Source organism: Andrena cerasifolii, chromosome 5 (genome assembly GCF_050908995.1).
Source record: "Andrena cerasifolii isolate SP2316 chromosome 5, iyAndCera1_principal, whole genome shotgun sequence".
In the NCBI taxonomy this organism is placed as follows: Eukaryota; Metazoa; Arthropoda; class Insecta; order Hymenoptera; family Andrenidae; genus Andrena; species Andrena cerasifolii.
The window spans coordinates 12,757,279-12,770,193 of record NC_135122.1 but is presented as its reverse complement, the minus strand read 5'-3'; the positions used below and the strand labels follow the sequence as shown (position 1 = coordinate 12,770,193).

General features: G+C 51.4%; 1 protein-coding gene across 1 annotated transcript in view; it reads right to left on the bottom strand.

Annotated features, from left to right (window-relative positions):
- The window catches only part of LOC143369068 (latrophilin Cirl), a 379,879-nt gene extending 368,666 nt beyond the window's left edge, over positions 1–11,213 (bottom strand). Inside the window, exon 1 of the mRNA XM_076812488.1 lies at positions 11,077–11,213. The gene's annotated coding sequence lies outside the window, so the exon portion shown is untranslated. The remainder of the gene's footprint in view (positions 1–11,076) is intronic.
- Between the last annotated feature and the right edge of the window lie 1,702 nt (positions 11,214–12,915).

Below are 12,915 nucleotides of genomic sequence, written 5' to 3'. Positions count from 1 at the left end.
CCAGCAATTATCGTATATCCGGTGCTTAGAAGCCGCGGCATTTAAGAGTGCACGTCGCGCTCGAAACGGGAGCAAGCGCAACAGAGAAAATAAGAATGTGCTTCACTTTGCACGGCCAATTACAGAACGGCTAAGAGCACCACAGGTAGCCCGTCGTTTATTCTCAGAAAGATACTTCCCCGTGCATTTTGCATACCTCTCCCGTACCGCCACTTTCTTTCCTTTTTTCTTTGCCTTTTCGAATGCAAATTACTAGGAGCAGCATTTTTCGAGTTCTCGGCTTGCAACTCGGAACACGGGGCTGACTCGGCTGAATATCGGCCCCGAAGATACACATGCATACGTGCAGCTACGTGAGTCATGCCCCCTATCAGATGACACCGCTGCGCCTTAGTTTGATAAACGCAGGCGTCGCGCCGCGAGAGAAAAGCCTTGCTCAACCGACAATTGAACCCTGAATATGACAGATAATGGCTGCATCCTTGCCGCAGCAACATTCCCCCGGGATCATTGATAATTGATCAGATTGCAACTTTCTGTCTGTTGCGTGACGGATAAATTGTTACCCGTGTAATTTGAATTCGAGTAGCGGCAAGGAGCGTGCTTTTAAAACAGCGAAACTACCAGTTTCGACTGCAAATTCGCAACTTCCGACCGATCTTAAGAAATTGCTGAAGGCAGGCGAAGATTTGCGACCGCTAGGGCTGTTCGAGTGCCCGAATATTCGGGCGGCTTGAAATTCGGACCGAGCCGGGTATCCGTAAAATCCGGGTAGCTCGAATTTTTTTGGGCCAGGCTCGGCTCGCTTTATTCGAGTACCCGAACAGCTATAGCGACCACGACCTAGGGGAAAGTGGGGAAAAACCGGGTACGCGGGTCAGACCAGGTATCATTGTTTGTCTAAGACAAGAGCTGCGATATGCACCCAATGTATGGTGTTACATTCGGGTGGACCTCACGACGGTATGAGATCAATCGCAGCGCAAAGACCGCCGTAGTATTTCATCCCGAGAAGTTTAAAAATTTCGAGTTGAACAGTTCCAGTACAGAAGCCGAAATCGTTAGGTGATCATTCACCTCGGTTAAAGAAATCCACGGGCTCGTTTCCCGCAAAGGATCAACGACGCTAGTTTTCCGACCACTAAATTCCTCCGCGGGCACGGCAATATTTCCATGGGTTAATTCGGCTACAAAAGCCAGACCCGCGCATTTTTCCCCGCGAGTGCGCCGACAAGCGGGTATTTACACGGCAGCCGCGTGTTTATGAAAAGCGGACAGCGCGGTGCGCGCAATTTAACATCGACTCGTTGATTAGCATGCGAAGGGTAACACCGGGAGGGGTGGGTGGACGGGGGCGCGCGTGCAACCGAGGCGTTGAATGATCGCTGCTCGAAAAACCGTGTCAGCTCGGACGTCAACGATTTTAGCATAAGAATACCGAGAGATCTCTGTACGCGGCGGCGGAGCAACCCGCTCTGCCCCGAGCCTCGTATTTGTACGCTCATTGTCCGTGCCGGATGCTAACACGAGGAATGGCCAGAAGAAAAATAGACGGCGTCGCCGGTGCCGTGAACTACGTCGTGATCGAGTGCAGTTATGACGCGGCGGACGGCGCATTTGTACTCGAATAAACACGGGCGTGGGAGGTGAGAGACTGAATAATAACTGTGGATAACGTCTCGCTGTCAGGGGGACTTCCCGGGGCCGGTTAGCCGGCTACTTTCGCGTCTTCATTCGCGGAAAGTGCGTGGCCGACAAAAGGATTCCATTAAAACCCGACCGGTCAGCGTCGGACTCGTTGTAATTCGAAATTAAACGGTCAGTTAAACGACGCCTGCTTTAATAGGCGTGCTCGCATAACGCGACCGGCACGGCCGATTAATTTTATACCACGAACACGTGAAGCCGACAACTTGTTTCTTGCGTATCTCTTCACCCGACGTCTTTATAAATATTCAAACGACCGATCGCGCGCGTTTTCGACGCGAACGCGAGCCAGCGCGAGAGGCCTAGATACGCGCTAGTCAAAGAAAACTACCGACAATCTATCACCATTGCCTGATGGGAATTAACGCGGTCGTGAACGGGCCACGCGTTTCTGGATGAATGCAAACGACACCCGGAGCCTGTTCGCGGGCCAATTTGATATGCGAAGGCCGACGGCCTCGATCCCCGACGGTGGCATAAAATGATCCAGCGCTGTATCTAACGCGGTAACGTGCAGTCCGTCCCGTCGACTGACAGGTGAGGCTACATTCAATTTTTGTAATCGAGCCCGGGAGGCCTGTATCCTCTCACCCTCCGCGAGTGCCACTCCGCACGCGTGGATTCGGCAGTTTCGACCCCCTTTTGCGCCTGACAGTTAAACCGCAGCCATTATTCTCCCTCCTTTCTCGTTCCAAGTGCCACCCTTCTCCGGTTGCTGCTGCTGCTGCTGCCTGTGCCGCCGCTGCTGTTCATTGTAACCTTTTCCAGAGGCTGCGCCAGCGGCCGGAGTCCGGTCGTGCGCTTCGATAGCGGTAGATAACCGACACAAGCTGGGCACAGAGCGAAGCACCAATTAGGAATTAGATTTCTCCGGGATGCCGGATCTCTTTATTTGCTCTCTTGGCGTGTCTCTATGTTCCCCGCTGTGCGATCTCCGCGGCCGTACGTGTGCCCGTTTATTCGGACACGGCCGGCCGGTCGTCCCTCTCTGCTTCTGTGCTCTGTTCGCAGCCACTGGTACACCCGGTAGTGGTACGTGTCCCGCCAGCGCAACGAGAGAGAAGTACTACACGCGTAAGGGCCGAGAGCGAGCCAGCGACTCTAATGAACGCTGAAAATTAGCCGCTATCTATTCATCTGGCTGGTAGCTGCGTCCTGCCGCGAAGGAACGGAGCCCGCGGAGAGCGGCGGAGAAAAAGAAGAGCGCGCGAGCGAGCCGGCCAGCTACGCGAATGCCACCGTTGCCTTCTGTCGTGCGCTGCCCCCGGCTACCCTCCATCGGGATTTAATTCGATCGTCCATCGGAGCAGACAGTGAAATTGTAGTAAAATCGTTCGCGCTCCGACTGCTAATGAAATTAGTTCTACCTGTGTGTCGGGACGGCTCGTCGGGCGAATAATTTCGTTCGCATGGCGAGCAAGAAGAATGCCGCCGCTAGCTGATTAATAATTAAAATTGTCGGTCCTTTTAAAAATCCACTGATCCGAGACCCGAGCGAGACCGCCCGAGGCGCGCGTTATTCGATTCGAAAAAAAGTGTGTTTCATTTTCAGCAAGATACGAGGCAAGCGGGCAGAAATATGACAAAGAAGCCCTAGATTACGGCGCGGGAGGAGAACGAAGAGGAGCGGAGCTAACGTCGGAGACAACAATTTTACGAGGCAAAAGCGCGTGCACCGAGAAGATATAAAACACCGCTTCTGGAGGGCCTACGTTATTTCAGCCTCGATAGAGAAGCCACGGCTAAAAGGCGGAATGTCGTTCGGCGACATAACTCCGAGGGAAATTTGTTGCAGCCGAGGAGGATATTTCCATGTGTCCGCTTCTTGTCTCCCGTTTACACGGGGACAAAGATAAACCCGCTCGTTTGTTATTTCACGCGCGGCAGAATTATTACTTATTTATCGGCGGGGCCGCGAAAGCCAGTGTCGTACGTTCGTATTCATGGGAACGCGCGTCGCTACGTCTGCCCGAACTGCCCGTGCGAATCAGCGATTATTTATCCTGCCGCCCGGTAATTAACTTCGGATGCGTGCGAAACAATTAATATCGATGGCGGTAACGAGCAGCGCGCTAGGCTACGCAGGGCTGCAGCTCATGTCTCCGCGCGGAAAAGCTTTTGTTCGGTTCCAAAACGAAAAATGACGCGACGGGGGTGTCCGCGTGTAGTAGACTGTGATTTAATTATACTCAACTCGTTTCAAGTAAGCTAAGGGGTCCGAGAATTTCGCCTCGTATCAGTCATCGATAGTTCTGTTTATTCGACGAGGCTCCAGAGAGTCTCGCCTTGTTTACGTACCGCCTTGAGATCGTCACCGATGGTGACGATCTGACTCCACCAGCCTTCTAGAGGCTACACCCCCTGTCCCTCTTGCTTCCGGGTGGACTGTGCCCGGAGAGAGACCGGGCAGTTGGCTTATAGACATGATACGAACCGCACCTCTCTGTATTTAACCATAGATCGATAATATTAAATGTTAAGGTGTGATTAATATTGAATACTGAGTGCTTCATTGAATCAGATCCCTCTATTAATTTTAAACGGAATCATCCGTTCTGTGAGTTGTTGCTGATTGTAGCGAGACGGAATTTACGACTCCGTTGAAGTAGGATTCCGAGAATCGGAATGGAACAGCTTTCCAAAAAAGTCTGTCGAGCCGCCGCGACCGAACGGAATGAAATTTTCTTCTATGGTCATTGTTTTTCTCAACAATGTTTATCCGATGCACAGCGAAATTTGCCACGCGCGCTTAATTGAACGCGCAGCCGGAGACAAAGCCGACGTTTCTTTCTCCGAGCCGGGTCACCGATACTAGCCAGCCACGATCGAACGTGCAGATTCTATTATCATGAGCCGGGGCTAGGCAGCAACGAGGCCTGAGCATCCGCCAACGTTGCTGCAACCTGGTCGAACAGAGTTGGTCAATCGGGGATCTCTCTTGGATTACGCTTTACACGGATCCAATCCCCGTTTCTACCCTTCCTACCTAATTAAACGGAACTAATACTGACGCTGCACGTAGAGTCACTGAAAACGCCTGTAACGAACTCTGCTGCTCTGCCCTGCGCCCTTGTACACACGTACAGGCCCACGTGCGCGTGTGCGCGCCCCGTTCGCGGCGTTCATCGGCCCACTGAATAAGACAAAGTGAATCGAATCACCGGCGAGAAACTTATAACCCATAGTGGGCTCTCGGTACGCCTCTTACTCCGGCCACTTTATTTTCTTGCTCGGAGTCCCCCGACCGAGCGATTTCTTCCGATTCACCCTGCCGGTACCGTTTTTCCCTCGGAACAATCTGTCATCCGGTTTCTGCTCGAAACTCGATGAAAGAAAGCTTGTTTGCCAAGTACCTATGTTGCGAGTTTAATGACTCGCTCGTTCACAAGCGGGGGTAACTTTTTTCGGGATACTGTGCTACGTACAGTGGTTGCAGTTGCTCAGCTTTCCAAGGGAACTGTATGCTTGATGAAGATAACTAGCCAGCAAATTTCTCCGCTTACAGATGGAATAAACTGAAGAGACAGTCGTAAACCGTAAACGGTGATATTCGCTACGAAGCTAGGCTCTTTAAACGAACTTACACGGGGGCTAATGAAGCAGAAGCAGACGCGTTCGTCTGGTGGCTATTGTAAGCCTGTGCGTTTGGCATCAGCTTTATTAAATAAAATCGCATCAAGAGGATCGTATAGGAGAGGGTTAATTGAATGATTGGGCCTGGTACACCCGGGTCAGGCCGCGTCGCGTTTTCCTACCGCGGGTATCGCCCTCATGTCTATCCGAGAACACTCCCATGTGTGCAGACGTGTCTGTGCGTGAGTCACGATAGGCTCTGGCCGTGTCTGGCTGCTCGCGTTATGTAACTGCACACGCGTACACATGCACGTAGCCGCCGCACACTCGTCCGCCGTAAAACACTTTGGTGTATTTCGTTTGACGCAGTTTGCGCATTAGCGTTGCAAATTCCACGCTATTCCACCTTGCGCGAGGGCTCCACCGCCCATGGATTTTCAGAGATAGCACTTGACCACGGACCTTTTTGGTGGCCGGTCGGAAAGGGATGGAAATTTGCTAGCATCAAGGCCGCGTTAATTTTCATCCAGAGGCATAAACGGAGGGCGAGCTCCACCGTTACCGGTGCCCAGCGAATCATCGAATCGCCCGGGAAATTGAAGTGCGTTTTGCGGCCCGGGCCAATTTCATTGACGACCGACATCCTTCGAATATTTGTCTCAGCTATGCGCGGAATGTTTAACTATCTCTTTTTCCCTCCGTTTCGCGCTATTGGCTTTCAGCGCATGAGTTTCGCCGACAAAAAGCCGCGTACTAAGCGTTCCGTTCAATGCCGTTAAACGCTCGCATTTTTCTATCGTGCCCGCACGACAAGCATGGTTAACGTAAAACCTTTTCTACTTTTTAGCTGATAGAGCCGGGCAACGAGCGCGTAATCATCAAGGCCATTATCGAGTAGACTTTTTGCCCAGCTCTGCAACTTTAGAATCGCGTTTAATCGCAAGATGGATCATCCGATATCACCCCCCCCCCTCCCTCTTTTTTTTGCCGGTCTTTCCCTCTCGAGGAACGCCAACAAACAAAACGCGGCATTAATTCAATTTTAGTTGCTGCTTTCATTACGATAATGGATTAGCATTTCGGAGTATCGAGCGATTCTCCTTTTGTTCCCGTGCCTCGGTTCCATGCATAAGCTATCGTACGTCGCCGGACGGCCGGCTCTTTCGATCGGCTCTCCTCCTCAGAGATTACCAGCATAGAGGAGCGGCCAGGAAAAAGTGGAAAGCTGCCGATGCATCTTGAATTTTTCTCGCGGCCATCGCGGAAGACCGCTCGCGCTGGTTCACGGTCGAAGATCCACTCGCTCATAACGGAGATCGGCGTTGATTGCCTCATGTATAAATGCACGCGATAAATAACTAATGCTATTTAACGATTAGAGACGCAGTCGACCCCTTTTAATTGGACGAGCGCGCGCGGGCGCGCGTTAAAGACCAGACAGTCGCTGTTACGATAACGAGGGGGGAAAAAAAGCGGTAAAATCCGCTCTTATGGTGTCGCGCGGGGAGTCAAATGAAATTCCTGAGAAACAATTAATTACATCGGCGTGTTGCGGCGTCGGCGGGCAGAACGTTGTCGGGTGAAAGTATTTCGACGGATCAATAGAATCCGGACGGTGAATTGCATTGGAATCGAGGAAAATGCTAATAACGCCGACACCGCATAGTACGACGGACATGTGGGAGTGATTCACCGATACGCCGGCGACGATAATGCCTTTTTAATATCGGCTCGCGGGAAGACGCGACTGTTACACTCGCGGAATTATTATTATACCTATAACGAGGACCTTCTCCAGTATCTGGTTGCGCGACCCAGCGCGATCTTTCCCTCCCGCTGAGCTCCTATGCACAGGATGCATCGAAAGTATCCTACATTCCAATAAACTCATCCTCGTTACGCGCTTCCGCCGCGCGGTGATAAAAATTCACCAGCGCGTACCTACTTACTGCGCGCTGGCCGAGACACGGTGAGCCAGTAAACAGCGATCGTGATTGCGCAACAAGGTGACCATTAAAACGCAATCACCCCGCTCGTTCTTTTCGACAGACACGATGTTCCGCGAACGTGCTAAAGCGTGCCGATAAGGATCGTGCTCGCGAAAGCGACGAAATCAATTTTTTCCCCGGCCGTAATGGGAGATTTAATTAAGATACACGATCGCGTGGGAATTATCATCCTTCAACGATATTCCTGCGAACTGCTTACGATTCGGCGCGATACGAGATTCTGCGGTGAAAATCGAACCTAGCCAATGATTCGAGTGAAAGGGTACACTGAACGTTACTTATATTATTTCTGAACCACAATGCAATCACCGCCTACTCGCGAATATTAATACCTCGTCAGGCCAATACAGGTAAATGTATATACATTTGCAGGTAAGCTACGGATATCTTCCTCGTTCCAGCGTCTCGAGGTGAAACCTTGATATATGCTAATTCTCCAGCATGAATGGTAACTCGTATATTGTCGAGCAGTATGAATATTGCAAAAACTGGTAAGAGATAAAAATAAAGGAAAACAATCCCGAAAGCTGTTTCCTACTTTCCTAAGTAGTCGCTGTTAAGAATAGATGCGATATATGTACGTAATGGAAGAACGGAACCAGGATTCCACTTCGCTCTGCGCATCCTTTCGCCCGAGAGTAGAGGCATCTATTTCTCGAAGAAAACCTTGGCATACATATCTGTCTGTCACGATTCCCGATCACGATCGTTTCGTCGATCCTATAAAATAAGCCGGCCGAGATGGAGGAAAATAATAATCCCTCGTCCCATCTCGAAAATCGCGAGCCGGCTCTGAGCCGGTCGTACAGCATCCGAGCATGAACCTTATTATCCATTTATATTATTTCCAGTGTCGATCGAGCGGCTCTATCTCAACAATTACACCCTCTTCGATGCGCTTTGCCGTATTTCGAAAGGTCACCGATCGTCAGTGGAGTAGGCCGTTCTTGGCAATCCGCGGCGTGTCGCCTGACTCGGGCACGATCGCCTCTGCAGGGAGTACAAGAGCGATTCGAAGATAGTGGTGCCGGACGGCTCACGTCATAATAAAATTAAATTCATATCTGGGATCGAGGGAACGCGATAGCTACCGCGACATGACCTCCCGCTCATCGTAGGCAAACACATATGTCCTCTCCCTTCTTCATCTTTTTCTTCCTCCTCTTCCTCTTCATCCTCTACTTCGTCCTCGCCGTGGCCTCCTTCCCTGACCGCCTATCCCGCCTAGCCTTTCCTGTCTCCCTTTCGGCCTCGCTCTAGCTGGCCGTTCCGTATCTCTTTCTCCGTCTCGAATAGTTTTGATTCATGAGAAGGGTGCAACCCGAGCATGCGTGTTACACGTGTGTGCGTGCACACCTTGAGGTGTGTATCTCCGCTCCTCTCTGTACACCTCGTTTCGTTCCCTTCTCCGTCTAGCGCGTTCTTCCGACGGACAAGGCGAAATCCGACACTGCATACCAGTAACTCGACTTCCAACCCGGCGCCCACCCTCTTCCTTCCCTCGCCTTCTCTCTGCTTCTCTGCTCGTCCTCTCCACCCACCTTATACCTACCACTACACCGCGCCGAGCCCGGCTCGCCTGGTTCTACGTGTGCCCGCGCGACCACGAGCGGTCTACGTTTGAACACGTGTCAACATGTCGGTTGACATAGATTTTTCGCCGAGATAGAAGCACGAAAATAAGACGAGAGGCCACGAAACGCAACCGGAGAGAAGCTTGATCGACTCTCCTCTCCATGGGAGCCGGAGTGTGAGAAAGAGAATGAGGCGAGGACGACGGGGGAGGAGAATCCCGAAACCAGTTTGTACGTTTCGAAGAGGCCCGCGCTCTTCTTAAAACCACGGCTACTCGGGGCGCCTTTGGATCCGCGTTTAACACCGGGAGGCACAGTGTTGCATTGTTGGCCGGCTCACCTCTTAGGACCGTAGCCTCGTGTTTGTTCCTTAATTGATGGCTCTCTTTCCACGAGTGTTATTAGCTGTGCCCAGCTAGCTAGTGGCCGTGGAAGCCTCGCGCGCAACGAGAATATCGAATCGAGCCGCGAATTTCCTCCTGGGAGCAGTGGGAACGATACGTTTCCATCCTACGTTCGCGACGCTGCGCCGTCCGCGTGAATCACTCGCCCGCGGTAAAAGACCAAGGTGTACGCGCACGTTTACGTGTTACACACTGCCGCGGAAACCGGGTGAAAGTTGTGATATATCCGTTATAATTTCGTACGGTCGGCGTATTGCTTCCGTATGTAGGAACCATTTGTTCCGGAAAATGGCGCAATTTTGTCTCCCCTCGCGCGCGGGAACAAGCGCAATACCTCGGTGGATATAATTTAAACAAGGGCTCTTTATGTAACACGGTCTATTTATTCGGGCATACCTACGCCTGTCCCCCCCCGCCGTATACAGTGCCCATGCGAAACGTCACACAATTTCTGTTAAACGTCCTCGCCTCTAATGGACGCGTCGACTCGCGCCCGGCTCCGCGGGAATATATTATATTTTGCGGCTTCGAGCGGAGACAATGCTCGATTTAACCAGGCAGTTGCCAGCGTATATCTGCCGCGGGCAGAATTTTTCGTGTTTACGCGGCCGCTGGGTACATCCGAATGCTTGTTTGTTTTAAGCGAATATAAAACACGCGGGGGTGCCAAACAATGCTCGGTTTACCAAACTTTATCGGCGCATTTCATCCCAATGTGGGGTTAAAATATACAGGGTACCCCGATTCACGGTTGATTCCTCCAAAACTGGAGCATTTGAAAGTGAAGATCCTATTCAACGATCGCCTTGTAGATTAGAATCGACAGCTTCGAACTGTAGCGCGAGATACAGAATGTTGTACGCTTCGCACGTGTAGCGTTTCACACTGGAATCAATTGCTGAACGAATCTCGCGTACAAGACCTACTCCGAAAGGGAGCGTATACTTTTACGAAGTTCAGCTATAGAAGTCGACCCTTTTACCAGCGTAGGTGTTACGGAGGATTGAGATACCAAGAGAAATGAAAGGAATTCGAAACAGTCAGAGACGATATTGTAGCTGGCGATTAAGTACACTCTCGAATGGCTGCTAACATCGCAGTTCTGTATTTCTAAGGTCAGAGAAATCTCAGTGATAAAGATGTGCTTCGCACGCCGTACCGCGCCCTGCTACATTCGTAATTTCATAAATCGTGTGCGGGTAAATTGCACGGAAACGCCGGCGCACGAAATCCGCACGATCGTTCGACGCGGAGTACTTTCTTCTTCACCCTGGCCGACGCGACGTACAAAATTTACCTCGCTCGCCAGTCCGGCACTCTCACCCCCAAACCGCCCTCTTTTTCTGTCCCCCAAGGGGACCCTCGTCTCGGGAAATTCGATTTCAAGGATTTGCTAGCGACAGACACGAGCGTACATCTTTCACGGTGCAGTGCGAAGGAAGACGTTGTTCTTATACACGCACGAAGGCTATCGCATTTCTTTGTCAATGACGATACGACGTAGTCGAGAATTCTGATATTCCGAGGCACGTTTATGTGCATGGAAAAGCGCAATAAACAATTGCTGCTAGGGTTTGTAGAGTACGCGACTCTATCCTGGAAACTACCTATCAGCTTTCCAGAATCTTGTACCTTTATTCTTCAACCCCCCCAATGAAAGCTTGAAATGTTTTATGCAGTGTTTTTATATTGATTATCAAGGTGTATGCTTCGATATCTCTAATTTCCACCGAAACACCAACACGAACCTACGAAGGAATAACGACCGAAAGGGTCGGAAATTGTTAAGTTATCTTTGCTAACACTCACCGTCCTTCGACGTGCAGTAGTCAGGGCTGAGAGCTGGGAGACAAACCAGAGGTGGGCGAGTGCAGGGAAAAGGATGGAAAAAAGCACGAAGAAATCAAGATCTCTGGTGGCACGGGGCTCCTCTGCTCCTCTGCTCCTTTGGTCCTTCGGTCCTCTGGTCCTAGGGCCCTTTGGTCCTTTCCCTCTCGAAGGGGTGCGAGAGTGCGTGCGTGCGTGGCCTGGGCTGCTCGTCTGCGTGCTTAAGATCCTTCTTGCGTGCGGCGTGAGAACTCCTTTTCGGTGTTCGCGAAACGAGATAAAAAGTAGACAACGACGAGCAAGAGGAGGACGAAGTTTCTCTTGCAGTCGCCACGGTTCGTTTCTGTCCCCTTTCCTGCCGTCTCTTCTCTTCGCCCTTTTTTCTTTTTTCTTTAATTGCCCTCCTCAATATGCGAAACGAGGCACGAATTTCAATGGGTTCGCGTGATTATTAATTAAGACGTTCCCTTCGAATCGGGCCGAACGGTGTATATATACACTGTAAGGTGATCAGGACACGTCGGGGCCGATGATTGGCCGTGCAGAACGAATGTCTCCTCTCGCTTCGTCCTGATTAATTATCTATTCGAGTAATCGGCCTCGTTCATTTACTTTGTCCGCGGGCACACGGTTCATCGGTTTTTAAACCGTGGCAAATGGCTGCCAGACTTGCTCGGCGTTAATTAACTTCGCGAAAAGTCACTGAGAAAACGTCCTACCCAGGCGCGAAAACGCGTGACCGTACTTTTCAACGACTCGGCGAGACGATGAGAGTCACACGGATTAGACGGGGCAATTATTCGCGTACCGATCGCCCTTTCATTCACCTGCTCTCTTCCACCGCTTCCAATGTTCCACTATTCGGATTCTCCAAGTCGGTGACGTAATCAGCCGGTGTCAGGTGGTACTTGAACCGAGCGCTATGTCCGATGATCGTTCCGCCCGCGTTCGGAGGAAAATGTACGCTGAATCGCGTGTCGGATTCGCAGAAGTGATTTATCAACATTAAACGGGTAAATATCTACCGGAGCTTCTCAATACAGATGGCGCGCCATCGTTCTCCTCCTTCAAACAATCCCGTGGTACTCTCCACCCTTGTTTAGCGAGACGGGCAACGCTGGCATGCCGCTGTGGACGGAACGCTAGATCGAATCTAATTGGCCGCGCGTTAAGAAGCTAAAATAGCTCCCCTAAGATCACGCTAGAGACTTCAGGTGTTTAATGATCGATCCTTCTGACGTCATGTCGGCCAATCGGTGATCCAGATGCTGCCTCACCACCGCTCCGCTTCAAATGTTCTTGCCGAGCGTCGTCCTTCTTTTCGCGCGGTACAATTGAACCGCGGTCGAGGCTCTGCTCTACCGAGCCGCTAATCAAACGACTCCAGGATCCGAATCACGGTAGAGATGTGGCCAGTGATTGACTGTGCGTAGAGGAACGAGGACGCCGGCTCGCACATACGCCGGATTAATTACACCGGTGGTTAGTCGGCGCTCTACGCTCTACGCCCGCTCGTGGCCAAGTAACCGGCACATGCACGGGCGAGCAGACCTCCGATTGCAGTTACTCGTGGCTGACGCACCGCAGGATGCATCTCGAAACCCGCACGCAGACGGTAAGCCCGAAGCTCGCACTAGAAACACCCTCGGTAGCACTCCAGAGTACTCGATCGCACTCGCGTTGACGGATCATGATGTTTCCAACGGGCACTGATTCAATGTAAACACACACACATACACGGCCGCACACGCGTACACGCAGACGTATCTGTATATGAGCACACGGTAGCAGTCGTGTCGCGAGCCTTGACGAGAGGCTGTC